We start from the raw sequence: 14,447 nt of genomic DNA on the forward strand, positions 1-14,447 counted from the left end.
GGCTGCTGTGCACAGCAATTCCAGGATGTCTGCCCCATGAGAGCCAAAAGGGATGCTGGGACCAAATATTGCAGGGGGTTTTATTTTTACACTTCGTTCTTTAGCAGACAAAGTGCTGGGTATTGTTCAGCCTGAGCCCCTCGGTGCATACTATTGTCAATATTAATTTAAAATCCTTTCAAAACGCCTATTTAAATATTTAATTGTGAGGTGCTTTTTTTGCTTCATCTCTCTCATGTACATTGCTCTTTATCTCAGCAAACGAAGCACTTGAGGCTTTGAAGGGAGGGAAGGAAAGTGATGAAAACGTGAGAGGCAGGAGCAGCAGATTGCCCAAGTCTGGGAGGTTCCCTTTGGGTTTTGGGGGATTTGTGCAGGATTTGGAGAGAAACGGGCTGTGTGTAACTCGGGATGGGAACCTGAGCGGCTGCGCTGCTGTCTGGGGACTGCAGCGGCTGCGAGTGCGCCAGCAGAGGGGGAAGGAGAGGAGCTGTTCTCTGTAATGCCTTGGAGAGAGCCAGCCCGGGCTGGAGACGGTGCCCAGTGCCCATCCCTGGGTGCAGAGGGTGCCCAGTGCCCATCCCTGGGTGCAGAGCGTCAAAGTCAGCAGGAATTCCATTTTTCCCTCATTGCACTCTGGATGGAGCCTGGCTGGGGAGGTGATGGCAGGAGCTGGATTTGGAGTTGCTAAGTGCAGTTCTCACTGGCACTGAATTCATAGGGTTAAACTGAGTTTGGAGTAAACCAGATGAAGTTTGGCACTTCAATAATAGAGTTTGGGGCAGGATCTGGAAAAAGAGATACCTTAATAATTGTGGCAGAAGTGGGGAACACCCAGCTGCAGAACCCCATGGCTCCAGAGCAGCCCTTCTCACCAAAAAATGAGGTTTCAGGTGTAGATGATGCCCTGATCTGAGGGCAGTGCACAGCCAGGGCACAGCTGGGCACACCTGGGGCACAGCTGGGCACAGCAGGGCACACCTGGGGCAGAGCCAGGGCACACCTGGGGCACACCAGCCCTCCCTGCTCAGAGCACTCCTCCTTCCCCTGCCTGATGCCCAGCTCCCCTTCCTCTGCCAGCGAGGGAGAGGGGCAGATGACACCTGGCAATCCATGAAACACATGGAAAATGGGATTTTGCTCAGAAGGGTGAAGGGGAGAACTCTTAAAGCTCGTTCCATCCCGAGTGCTGACATTTGCAGCAGGGAGCTCCTGGCCCTGCTGCTCTGGAGTGGTGCCTCTCTTCCTGAATGCTGCCTCGTGGGTTGTAGCAGGGTGACAGTTCACTGACCCGAGGATGAATGGGGGGAAAGGCATCTCATGTGGAATGGAACGATTTATTTGATTGAAACACTGAAGCTGCGAGATTTCTTTGTGTGTTTGGCAGGAAGCAAGTGCTGCCTCAGCCAGGGGGCCCAGCAGGACCAGCCCTGTCCAGCAGGACGTCTGTCTGTCTGTCCCTGTGGGGACACCCAGCCCCACACGTGGGGACCTCATCCTCTTCTGCTCTGGCGAGGCTCCTGCCATGTGCTGGACTGCACCTCAGTAAATCAACAGCAAGGTTTGGGTTACCTGGGGAAAACAGGGCAGGCTGGGCTGGAAATGGGGCTGGGAATGGGGCAGGAGCTGGGCTGGGCTGTGCTGCCTCCCTCCCTCTCAAGCCTTCCTGAAAGCACTTCAGGCCAGCAATTGGGATTGAAAACATTCTATGGGCTCATGGAATAGCCCAGGTTGGGAGGGACCCACCAGGATCCCCCATCCCAGCCCTGGCCCTGCCCAGACACCCCAAATCCCACCCTGGGCATCCCTGGCAGCTGCTGGAGCTCTGGCAGCTTCAGGGTGGTGTTCCATTCCCTGGGCAGTGCCAGCACCCTCTGGGCATGAACCTGTCCCAAAATCCAGCCTGACCAAAGTGTCATTGGCAGCAGCTGGCAGAGGGTGTGGGCAGCTGTGCTTGAGCATCCCGAGGGTGGTTCCCAATTCCTCCAGACCTGCACTTCATTTAAAATCTGACAGGGGCTGTGAGAAATGTCCCAGTACAGAAATGGGGAAGACAGAAGGAAGCTTCCAGTGTGACCTCCATCCCTTGCTGGCAGTAAGAACATCCCTCATTTGTGTCTTTTAAATCATCTTAGGTTAAGCTTAGAAGTGCTTAGATTTATTTTTATGGATTTCATTTTTAAATACTTTCACTTGGAAAAATTACTTTTAAATTATCATTATTTCCTGTGAAATTTGCTTTCTTCATCTGTCCCATGGTTTAAAAGTCAACTGCTTACTCAAGAGAAAACCACTTTGATGTCATGGAAGTAATGAACACTATAAAGAGACTTTTGAAAACTTTCAGTTTTGTTCTCAAAATGGCTGATAATGTCATTTATTCTTCTTCATCCCTTTTTCACTGCTACTGAAAGTACAAAAAGAAAGAAAGGGGAAAGCAAACAATACCCTGGGAATAATAACTGAAATGTTTTTATGGGAATTAATCTATCTCTTTTCTAAAAATGGGCGAGAAAAGCAGAAATAATTCCATGAAGCCGATAGGAGAAACCCCAAGTGTCTGTGCCTGTCCTGTCCCTGAGCTGTCAGCACTTGGCAAGGGGTGGAGGTGGCACCATGTGGGATGGAAATGGACAAGTGAAAGGAGTGTCTGGCACAAGGAATGCTGAGAGGGGTGATTGGGGTCAGATATGGGGAGAACTGAGCGTGGGCAGCCCTGGCACCGGTGCCCAGAGCAGCTGGGGCTGCCCCTGGTCCCTGCAAGGGTCTGAGGCAGGCTGGGCACTGGGGCTGGGAGCAGCCTGGGATGGAGGGGGATCCCAGGTGTTGGATCCCAGGGCTGGATCCCAGGTGTTGGATCCCAGCTCGGGGCTGTCCCCAGGCCCAGGGGGATCAGCGGGATGTGGGGTGCCCCTGCAGCTCCCAGCACATCCAGCATGGGATGGTTCCATGGGGACAGGAGCTGCTGTGGGATCTGGCAGGGCAGTGGTGCCACAGGGACAGGGACAGGAGCTGTGCCCAGCACAGGCTCCAGCTCAGGTTTTATCAGAGCAGGAGCCCCCAGAGGCTGTTCCCAGTGGGGTGTAATGGAAGGGACAGGAGAACACAGATGCAGCCAAGATGGTTTTTGCCTTTTTTAGAAAATCCCTGCCATGGCCATGCCTGGGGAGGTGAAGATGGCCAAGCCTGGGGAGGTGAAGATGGGCAGCATTAATTCTGTGTTTCACAGCTGGGGAAAAAGGAGCAAACGCAGAGCGTGACTCCCGAGGCTGCAGCAGCTTCCCTGCCTTCCTCCATCTGGTTCTGAAGCAGGAATTGTCTGTCTGTGTGACTGCAGCTCTGGCTGCCTGTGCCCAGACTGCCAATGCCCAGAGAATGAAATCCCAGCTGCTGTGCAGCACGGCTGGGGAGGAGGCTGCTCCCCCTGCATCCCTGCAGGCAGGCAGGCTCCTGGCATGGGATCCATCTGAGCTCTGGGACTCTGAGCTCTGGGTGGATGGCACTGAGTGCTGCCCTGCATGCCCAGGTGGATGGATGGGCACTGAGTGCTGCCCTGCATGCCCAGGATGGGCACTGAGCGCTGCCCTGCATGCCCAGATGGATGGGCACTGAGCGCTGCCCTGCATGCCCAGGATGGGCACTGAGCGCTGCCCTGCTTGCCCAGGATGGGCACTGAGGGCTGCCCTGCATGCCCAGATGGATGGATGGGCACTGAGCGCTGCCCTGCATGCCCAGGATGGGCACTGAGGGCTGCCCTGCATGCCCAGCTGTACCTGCAGCCTTTCTCTGTGCTCTGTCCCTCTCCTGCACGCCTGGTGGAGCACTGGGCTCTGCACAGAAATCCGTCCCTCCTCCTCCTCCTCTGTTCTGCATCCTGCTCTGGCTGTGCCAAACGATGATGGCTCACTGCACACCTGCCACACAGAACGGGGGGTTATTTACTTGTTTGTGTTTAAATTCCAGAGTGGATGACAGAGGATAAATCGGGGGAGAAATTGATACATTAGAGAATAAATTAGACATTAGAATCTGGAAGTAAATGAATAATAAATTGGCAAATAAGTCAGGCGTTCAGGCATCAGCAGTGCTCTATCATCTGTGTGTGAGAAGCCATGCAATGAATGTTGTTGGGCTCCTTTGTTTCTGTAACAGGCCAGAGGAAAATGCCACCTTTGCAAACACTAAATCCTGTCGCACCTTTGCACATGATTTAAAGATCTGAAAGTGAAAGAATCCTTGATTTTCAGTAAAGAGAGGGAAAATTGATAACACTCATGAACTGTCAGGTTTATCTCGGCTGTTTGAGGGGCCTGGAGAGCCCGGAGGCGGCCCGGAGGCACCCGCGTGTTCAAGGACGAGAAGAGGCTTCAGTTCTTCTTTCTGGTTTTATGTTTATTAATTGTTTATCTAAAAGATGTTCTTTCAGCCCAACAGAGATCCGCACAGCAGTCAGCCATGGGCACACTCCGTCTCCCTCCGGGGCAGGCACCTATCTTTATACCCTTTGCTACGTATGCAATATTTATCATTTTTCCCCAATGCCATCTATTGTTATAACTCGGTGTACTCTTAGTAATAACCAATAGAAAGGTGCCACCGTGGCCAAAGAAGATGGAGGAGAGGAGGAAGAAGGAGGAGGACAGGACACACCCCAATTCCTCCATCTTACTCCTCTAAACCCCCTGTACATAAATCTTAAACCTTGTGTCTCACCCTCTAATTAACTAATCTTTCCACCCTTCACCCCGGTGAGGCCCTGTGAAGCCCTCATCCTTGTCGTCTCCTGTGTAGGGTTAAAGTCCAGCTACCAGACACTTCTGGCAACATTCCAGGAGTCCCGAGGCCCCTAAGCTGGTCTCGGAGGCTCAGCATCTCAGGACTGAGATATTGAGATCCGACAATGAACCTAATTTGAGTTACAAACCGGGCTCTGGCAGAGCTTTCCTTGGTTTGGTTTGGCCACTCCATCTTTACCTGCCAGCAGAACATCTTCAAAAGAGAATCTCCCCGAACAAACAGCACTTACTCATCTAATTGCTCACCAAGGACACCCCACTAGCAGGATTTATAGAGGCTCTCAACGCATGAGTTATTTTGAGGTCCTTCCAGAGACTGTCCCACAGTTAATTCATCAGCAGCTGCATCATTTGTGCCAAACTTTGTTCACTGCTGGCTCCGATCTCTGGGCTGGCTCTGCACTTCCCTGGGTGTTTGTAGAAACACTGACACACCAGGGTCACTGCAGGGACTCATTATGGCACAGCCCACCCTGCCAGGGCTCCCACTGGGATGTGGAGAGCTCTCCCACCCCAGCTCTGCTCTGGCTGGCTCTAAAGGGGCTCAAGTCAACTGCAATGCCCAGACTTTGACTGGACTTTTGGTTTTTTTTATGTCATTGACATATTTTGTTTTAAACCTTTTTCTAGATGCTGCTAAAGAGCCCAAACCTCCCTGGGCAATGTTATGGGTCAGAACCAGCTCCAGCACGGATCAGAACCAGCTCCAGCATGGGTGAGGATCAGAACCAGCTCAGACACGGGTCAGAACCAGCTGCACCCAGCTGGTGGCAGCCCAGTAATGGGTGACAGTGCCAGAGGTGAGGGTGGCACTGAGGAATGGCACCTCCCAGGAGTGCCCTCTGTGCTGGTCATGTTTGGGGTGTTTGGGGCATCCCCTCCTGGCTCTGGTGCTCAGTGTGGGGCCACCAAACCCCAGATCACCCCAGCCAGGACAAATTTCCCACACAAAATCTTGGCAGAATCTCTTTGTTTAAACGTATTTGTGTGTGTTTGCATTTGTGAGAGCAAACAAGCCCCGTGAAGTCTTTGCTTAGGTTATGAATTATTTGCTTATTTGCTTATTTTGTTCCATGTTTGTGCAGCTGCTGATTTTTCGTGGCTGTGGCTGTGGCTCAGCCCAGGCTGCCTCATAGCAGTGAGTAATAAGGGTGGTAAATGTAATTAAAGGAGTCAATATTGCTCTTTGTGGTGGTGTGGCTGTGCCCTGCTCACAGGGAGGGAGGGAGAGCAGGGGGACCCCAGGCTGGGACCCCAGGCCAGGCTGCTGGGATGTGTGATGGCTTTGGCTGTGGGGAACAGCCAGGAGCTGTCCCTGATCAATAACCTGTGGGATTCCTGCTCTGCAAACTGAGCCAAATTCAGATTAGGGATGAAAAGGCACATCTCGAGGGAATTGTTTGTGTGGTTGTCTCAGCATTTCCTTTGGACACGGCTGCTTTTCCCAGATTGGGTGCAGTGGTGGAGCAGGTATAACAGCAACCCAGAGCAAAGTTGAATCAAATTCACAAGCAAGGAAAGAAAGCCACAAAGCCACCTTTAAAGTGTAACCACAAAAGACCTTCAGGCTGTAATGGAGAGCAGTAATAACCCAGTGACAGCACGAGCAGAGAGAAACCACAGCAGAGAGGGAGAGCAGCAGGACACAAAAAGCCATGAGAGGGGGGCTGCAATCACTGCCTGCTGTCTGTGGCTGAGCTTGTTTTCCTGCAGCCCCATTAAATCGTGTTTGTGCTGGATCATCATAAGGAAAAAGGCACCGTAAAGGTTTATGAGGTGAGCCTTGGAGGGGATGAGTGTTTGTGGGAAGCTGCTGTGGGCTAATGGGCCATTCAGGAGAGGTGGCAGTGCCAGGCTGAGCTGCTGAACTGCTGGGTGGGTGGCACTGAGGGACAGTGGCAGGACAGTGGCAGGACAGCGGCAGGGTGGCAGTGCCAGGCTGTGCAGGAAAGCAGGGCTGGCAAACCCACTGTCACAAACACCTGAGAGCTCCATCCCTCAGAGAGCAGTTTTGGTCTCAGGGCTCCCTTTACTGCCCAGCTCAGCTCCTGGGGAGCACTCACAGATCCCTGCAAGGTCCCAGCAGGGTAATTGGAATTATTGCTCAACAAAACCAAAAATTGCTGAACCCAGCCCTGCCCTGAGCTGCACCTCGAGATGGGCACTGCCCTTTAAACCCCCATGATCAATCCCCGGATAAAATCCATCCCCAGCTGCCCGGTCCCTCGGGGCTGGCAGCAGCTGGGGGTGCAGCAATGGGAGGCTTTGGCTGCCCTGTGCAGGGATGCTCTGCAGAGCTGCCCCCTCCTCCTCCAAGCACAGGCTGGGGTGGGGATGCTGCTCAGGGCCCTTCCTGCACCCCTGGGAACAGATCAGAGTTAGGGCCTACAAACTACTCAGGTGTTTAGCTTGAATTCAAACACACGGGGCTGTGCTGCCAGGAGCAAAGGGGAAGCCTCAGATTGTTCTGCCTGACTGCCCTGTGCAGGGGCTCCTCCCTGGGTTCCCTTTCCTGGGATCCCATTCCCACATCAACCCCAGGGCCATTCCCTTTTTTAGGGTCCCCCTTCCCACATGAACCCCCGATCTGTTCCCCCTGGACCCCGTGGGACACCGGGAGCAGGGAATGGGCCCCTCTCTGTTCCTGTGAAGTGCTGGCAGGTGCCTTTAACCAGCCCAGGGCTGCCAGTCACTGTTTATTCTCTGACAATCAGAGTTAACCAGGGTTTGGACACAAGGGCAGACCCCCATATAGTCAGCTTTCTGGAATGATGCCAGCAAAAACAACAACAAAACCAAAACAAAAACACCAAACCAAAACAAGCCCCCCCCCAAAAAAAAAAAAAAAAAAAAAAAAAAAATTTAAAAATTAAAAAAAATTGGAAATTCTTGCACAGCTGCAAGGACTAGGAGCTTGATTTACCAATGCAAACAAGAGGAGCCTGCCAAGCTGCCAACACAGTTGTCTAATTTGTTGACATGGAGATCACAAGCAAAGTTTTATTTAGTCCAGTGCATCTGCATTTGTTTGCTGCTGCTCAGGTCTGTGATCCAGCCCCTCCTGGGTGGGGAAAGCTGCTCTGGGTCCTTCCCCAGCAAGGGCAGGGGGCATTTAAACCTTCTGAGCCTCCCTGGTGCAGGGTCTGTGCTCCCAGGGGGGTTTGCTATGGGGCTGGGGCAGGTGGGGGGACAGGGATGGGTCCCTGCAGGTGGGGTGGTGACATCCAGCTGGGTCCCTGCACTGTTGGGTGGGTGACATCCAGCTGGGTCCCTGCCCTGTTGGGGTGGGTGACATCCAGCTGGGTCCCTGCACTGTTGGTGTCCTTCCCAAGGTGCCACTGGGGGTCCCACTGCAGCCAGGGCACCCAGGGATGGGGCTCCTGCTTTGGCTGCCTTGGCCCTGCTCACACCCAGCAGAACTCTCCCAAAATCCCCGAGGGTGTTTTGCCCAGACAGACAGGGAGATCAATTCCTTGACCAGGAGAATCTCCCTCTCCCTTTCAGACTTAATAGAATTTTCCTTCTTTGCCCCTTCCATGTTCTCCAATGCCCCTTGAGCAGGGACAGGGCACCGTGCAAACCCTGGTGCTGAAAGCCCCCAGACCCCCAGGCTGCTGTGCCACCTCTGAGCGCTGCTCTGCCATGGAAATGGGAGATGCAGCAGGGCAGGGGTCACTCAGGCTCTTACCTACTGCCAATGCAAGTTTACCTTCAAGAATCGATTTCCCCTGCTCAGGAAATCATTCTGTGAATGCCCAGGTGACAAAGGGACTGCACGGGGTCATTGTGGCTCAGGAAAAATTCTATTTGGCACGAAAACACCGTGACCCCAAATGCTTCCTCCTGACCTCTGAATAATTCTTGTCTCTCAGTGCTGTATTAATACATTTAAATAACTCCAACCTTTCAAAATGTGAGATGATACTGTTTAGGACTCTCTAAAAATTGGTAAATAACTCTTTTACTCTAATGACAGCTGGGAAAAATAATCCTTTCAAAAACTCTAATATTTTTTAAAGCCCTGTGCTCAGCTCTATAAATGCACAAGCAACTGAAGCCCAGAAAAAGCTTTTCCTTTTTGGATGTCCTGACAAAATGCCCTCTGTTTGGGACAGAAGCATCTTGGGATGAACCATCTGAGCCTGGGGTCTGATGGCCTCATCCTGGGCTGGCTCAGACTCTGCAGCTGCTGCATTTCTGTGTCCCTGCAGCCCTGGGGGTCACACACACCCCGTGGGGTGGGCACAGAGGGGTGGGCACAGAGGGGGTGTCCCAATGTGTCCCCAGGGTGTCCCAGGGTGGGCACAGAGGGGGTGTCCCAGCTCTGCTCCTGGGGCAGGGCTCTGGCCTGATTCCATCCCAGCTCTGCTGAGCTGTGGCTGAGCAATTTCCCCTGTGTCCCCTGTTCTTCCTGCCTGGCCTGTGCTGGCTCAGAGCACTGAAATCCATTTGTTCCAGTGATGCCAGGCTGGACCTTGGTGCCTTCCCAAACATCTATTAAAGCAGGGCCATGGCCTTTCTTCCTCAGAAAACTTCCATTTGCTCTCTGGCTGGAATGGTGATGGCAGAGCAGAGTGTTTAGGATCTCCAGATTCCCTGCCACAAAGCAGGAATTAGCTAATCAGAGGGACAGACAGGCTAATTACAGCAGAGAGAGCACTTCTATTTATTCCCAAGGATCTTGTTAATCAGCAATAATGGAAGAGGAAACAGCAAAAAATTACAAGGCAGTTAAGTGAGTTTGGGGTAAAATATATGTTCTTAAATTAACCTAAGTGCCTTTGAATCACAAGAATGTAATTTAATTAATCCATTAACAATATGAAACTTGAATCCTCCTTCCCCCTGTATTTTCAGTAGTGGAGGTAGTGGCGTGTGTGGTGTGGGGAGGAGCTGGTGGTGCTGCCTGCTCCAAGGTGGGACAATATTGACCCAAAGGTTTCATTTTGGGTCCCTTTTGCTGCCCCAGTAGAGAAAAGCTGGGGCAGAGGTGCTGGGCAGTTTGCAGAGGAGGCAGATGCAGGGGTCACAGTGTGAGCCCTGGGCTGAGCAGTTTGGTGGGACAGGAGCAGGAGCAGAAGGAGCCCAGCAGAGATGAGGGATGGAGCTGCTGGTTCCCTGTGCCTGCAGCACAGGAACATTACACCAACAGCAGCAGTAAAATAGAAGCAATTCCATGTTGGCCACTATCTGATCTCCCTGATGTGCAAACACCCCTTTGGGATCAGGGCTCATCACTGGGATAGGATGGAGAGCAATAGGATCTGGTCTGCATTTGGAGTCTGTTCATGAGCACATTCAGTCTCCTGATTGGAAAGAAACTCCCTTAAAAAATCAAACTTTGGTCCCCTCGAGTCACATAGAGACAGGCACTAACAAGCATCTTGTGAGCTCAAAATTGAGTTTTACAGCATTTCAGCAGAGCAGTCTTGGAAAATTAAGATGAGGTGTGGAGACAGGAGTTTGTGTATCTGTGTTTGATGGATACATGCTGTGTGCAGCTGTGCTTTCTGTGTGTACCCTGTACCTACACCTGTGCTGACCAAATCCCCCTGAATTCTTTCACCTTGCCGGTAAATAAACCTTGGCTGCAGCACACAGGACAGAGAAGAGCCCAAGGAGCAGCTGGTGCCTTTTGCAGCCTCCCCTCCCCTGCCACACAGAGCTCTTCAGAAAATGGTCCTTCAAATATTGGTGATTTCAGCTTCCCCTCACTCCTGGTGCTGCGTTTGGAGTGTGCTCTGATGGAATCTGTGGGGAGCCCATTCCATGGGCTGTTTGGAACAGCACCTTGGATGGGGATAGAAAGGAGGAGGAACAGGAGGATGCTGATGGGAACACAAACTGTTCCTGCCAGGAGGGACTTCTCAGTCACCTCCTTGTGTCCTGTGCAAGCCCAGGTGTCCCCATGGGGAAAGTCCTGTTGCTTCCTAGGAGCCAGGGACATGTCCCTGTGGCACTGCCATCCTGGCACCTGGGGGGCTCTGTCTGCAAGGGACAGTGAGCTGAGATCCTGGGGACACGGGCAGTGACAGGGGCAATGTCCCTGCCCAGGGGACACGGGCAGTGCCAGTGACAGGGCCAGTGTCCTTTCCCCAGGGGACACAGGCAGTGACAGGACAATGTCCCTGCCCAGGGGACACAGGTCAGTGACAGGACAATGTCCCTGCCCAGGGGACACAGGTCAGTGATAGGACAATGTCCCTGCCCAGGGCACACGGGCAGTGATAGGACAATGTCCCCTCCCTAGGGGACACGGGCAGTGACAGGACAATGTCCCTGCCCAGGGAACACTGGTCAGTGATAGGACAATGTCCCCTCCCTAGGGGACACGGGCAGTGACAGGACAATGTCCCCTTGCTGACAGGAGCAGGCAGGACTGGCACTGCACACAAGGCTCTGGGTTCCTCAGGGCTCACAGCCAGGTCTCACTCTCCTCCCTGCTCATCCCTTTATTGCTCAGGACTCACACATTGCTCACTCTGGAGCTCTCTCATCCAGCTCTGACTGGGTTTTTAATTTCCTTTGTGACCAAGCAATCCAGCCCAGCCTGGGCTGGAGGCTGAGAGCTGCTACAATAAAGCTGTTCTGTTGTTCTAGAAAAAGGCTGACAGCTTCTCAAGGGCTGTTGACATTTCTTGTATCAAGAATTGTACACAGCAGCAGCATTCATGGGCCCTGAGCAGGGGATTCCTGTGATTCTCCTGCCTGGCTCTGCTGTGCTCCTACATGGGCACTGCTGGTTCAGAGAGTCCCAGAACTCATTTTGGCTGATCTGAGCGGTAATGTTTTGTTTCACTCTGAAGTGGTTTTTTTTTTTTTTTCCTAAGATAGAAAAAAACTTATGAAACTTGAAGTCCATGTCAAATAGAAAATTTTTTTGATGTATTTTATCTCAATGCCACCATGGAAAGTATTGAATGATCCACTTCTAGCTGAATATTAATGAAGTAAATTATCTTGGAAATTTCCCCACTGTGTTCAGACTCCAGGAGCTAACAGGCCTCATTAGATGCCTGTTGATTAGAAATGTTCAAGTGGGTTTTCTTTCTTTGAATTGCAGTTAAAATTAATTTGCTAGAGTTAACCCTGGCCTGGAACAGGCTGTCACTGAATGTGTGAGCTGGGAGGGGAGGGCAGGTCCCTGCCCTGGGTGGGGCCCTGAGGGACCCCGAGGTCCCTTCCAGCCCAAACCTCTCTGGGGCTGTGCTGAGTTTCTGCCTTTGCTCAGGCCTCAGCCAGGCTGTGCTCCTGCCCCAGCTGCACCTCAGCTCGTGTTTCCTCATCCTCTGTCAGCTCTGCAGCTCGTGCCCCTCTTGTGCCCTAACCCTGTGCTCTCCCCAGCCCCGTGCAGGCCAAGGGATGCTGCTGAGGTGGCTCCCTCAGGCACAGAGCCAGGAATGAGTGCAGTGTCCCCTGTGAGCCCAGCTGGCAGCACAGCTCCCTGAGACAGCCCAGCACTGCCCAGCAGTGCCCCCAGTGCCCAGCAGGAGCATTTGGGGCCTGGCAGCCCCCAGGGACTGCAGTTACAGATGTGTTTCAGCACCAGCCCCTGCAGGGTTAACAGGCAGGGCAGGGGATAACACGTGTAATAGATTTTATCTTTCTGGGGACTGAATCCAGGCAGATTAAACGCTGCATTCCTTACAGTTATTTGTGTTCTCAGGACGTGTATTTGGGTCAGAAAGATCCTTAATGCTGTAATGGAAATGCATTACAGGCACAGAGAGCTTTGGCTGTCCCTGGCTCTGTTCCTCTGGGGGTGGTGCTGAGCCCTGGCAGCGCTGGGGCTGTCTCTGGGGTTGGGACCCAGGTGCTGTGTGTCCCCTCATGCCAGGGAGCTGGGCAGGGCCCTGCAGCCCCTGATCCTGCCCAGCCCAGGGAGGCAGGCAGGGAAAGCAGGGGCTGCATCCTGAGCCATCTGGAGCCTGAGGGGCAAATCCTGCTCTCCCTGCAGGGAGGAGCTGGCTGGGCTGGCAGCTCTGCCAATGGCACGTTCCAGCCCTGGGGACATCACTGCTGGCGCTGCCACCCAGCCAGGGCTCGCTCACTGCCCTGCCTCCCATCCCACCTGGAGCAGGAGGCTCTGCCAGGGGCAGGAGGGGCTGGGGACCCTTCCCTGGAGCAGGGCTGGCACCTCAGAGCCCAGCTGGCTTTGGCTCCTCCAGCCCAAGGAAGCAATTCCCACCCAGGAAGTGCCAACTCCATGCAGCTGCCTGGGATGCCAGAGCTTAGCAGGGATAGCTTCAAGGGATGCCCTGTGTGTGGGGTGCACTAAATGGGAACAAAAACTCAGCCCATGTTCAATCCAAGATCCTGACACTGTCCCTGCAGCCCTGGCAGGTGGCCTTGGCCAGCAGGTGCTTGCCTGACCCCATGTTCTCCTGGAGAACACTGCTCAGAGGAGAAGAGCTGCTTTTCCTGCAGTCCAGGGGAGCAGCAGGCTCAGTCTGTGCCGTTTGTCACAGGCTCAGATGGTTCACTGTGCTCAGTGATTTATTCCTCCCTCCCCTCCCCTGCGCTCCCTCCCAGCCTCCCCAGTGGCTCAATTAGATAATTGCCCTGATTGAGACATCAGGGAGCTCTCAGCTGTCTGAGGCCCTGCCTGGGCACCAGGGTTCCTGGGAGGAGAGGAGAGCTCCTGCAGGCACAGCACGCACAGCCCTGCTCTGGGGTGGGCATCCGGGGGAGCTGCAGGGCTGCTGTGCCTGGCAGCTGCCAGCCTGGCTGCTGGGCTCTGTGTGCTGCGTGCCCAGCAAGGAGCCCCCAGAGTGGCAGGGCAGTGGTGACCAGGGAACCCCTGGTTTGGCATTTAAATTGTGACCAAGGAACCCATGGTGTGGCAGCTCAGCGGTGACCAAAGAGTCTCTGGTTTGTCATTTTAGTGGTGACCAAGGAACCACCCCAGTGTGGCAGCTCAGCAGTGACCAAGCAAGCCCTGGTTTGTCATTTCAGCAGTGACCAAGGAACCCCTGGTGTGGCAGCTCAACAGTGACCAAGGAGCCCCAGGCTGGCAGGTCAGTGGGGACCAGGGAAGCCCTGGTGTGGCAGGCAGGTCAGTGAGTCCCTCCTCCCCATCCTCCCAAACCCCTGACATTCATCGATCCTGTGCAGGCACAGCTGTCACTGCACAAACCCACGGCGTTTATTAATCTGCCATGGAAAGATTTCCTGCCACTTCTCACCACAATCAACCCCACACCATGAGCAGTGATATCCCCTGCCGTGCCCAAGGAGGGGAGAGTCCCTCAGGCTGCCAGGGGATGCCTGTCCCTGTGTCCCTGTGGGGATGGGGCTGTGCCAGCCAGGGAGGGCACAGGACCCTGCAGCTGTGCCAAGGAGAGCCCCTCATCAGCCAGCCCCAGGCCTTGGGCAGTGCTGCTCCCTCACTGCCTGTTGGCACCTGGGCATTGGGCTAAAATGAAAATTAAAGACCCACACTCACCTGGCCCTTTGCTGAGCAGGTGGGATGTGGGGCCAGGGCTGTCAGGAGCTGCACTTTGCTCCAAATCCAGCAAAGTGACAGGGGTGATTTCTTATTTTCATTTATTTAATAAATATCTCCAGCCATAGAAGCATTTGCCTGACTCGGTGTACCAGCATGAATTAAAACATTCAATTACACCACTGGGGGAAGTTTAAATATTTACT

General features: G+C 53.5%; 1 long non-coding RNA gene across 3 annotated transcripts in view; it reads left to right on the top strand.

The window, feature by feature from the left end:
- Positions 1-14,447, top strand: part of LOC135453236 (uncharacterized) — a 50,972-nt gene that overhangs the window by 35,595 nt on the left and 930 nt on the right. The window contains exons 2-5 of one of the 3 annotated variants that reach the window (XR_010441802.1): positions 1,388-1,561; positions 2,017-2,095; positions 5,427-5,511; positions 13,682-13,813. This is a non-coding gene — a long non-coding RNA (uncharacterized LOC135453236). The remainder of the gene's footprint in view (positions 1-1,387; positions 1,562-2,016; positions 2,096-5,426; positions 5,512-13,681; positions 13,814-14,447) is intronic. The other 2 variants (XR_010441803.1, XR_010441801.1) reach the window with 2 other exon arrangements.

The sequence above is a fragment of the Zonotrichia leucophrys genome, chromosome 12 (assembly GCF_028769735.1).
Source record: "Zonotrichia leucophrys gambelii isolate GWCS_2022_RI chromosome 12, RI_Zleu_2.0, whole genome shotgun sequence".
Classification (NCBI taxonomy): domain Eukaryota; kingdom Metazoa; phylum Chordata; class Aves; order Passeriformes; family Passerellidae; genus Zonotrichia; species Zonotrichia leucophrys.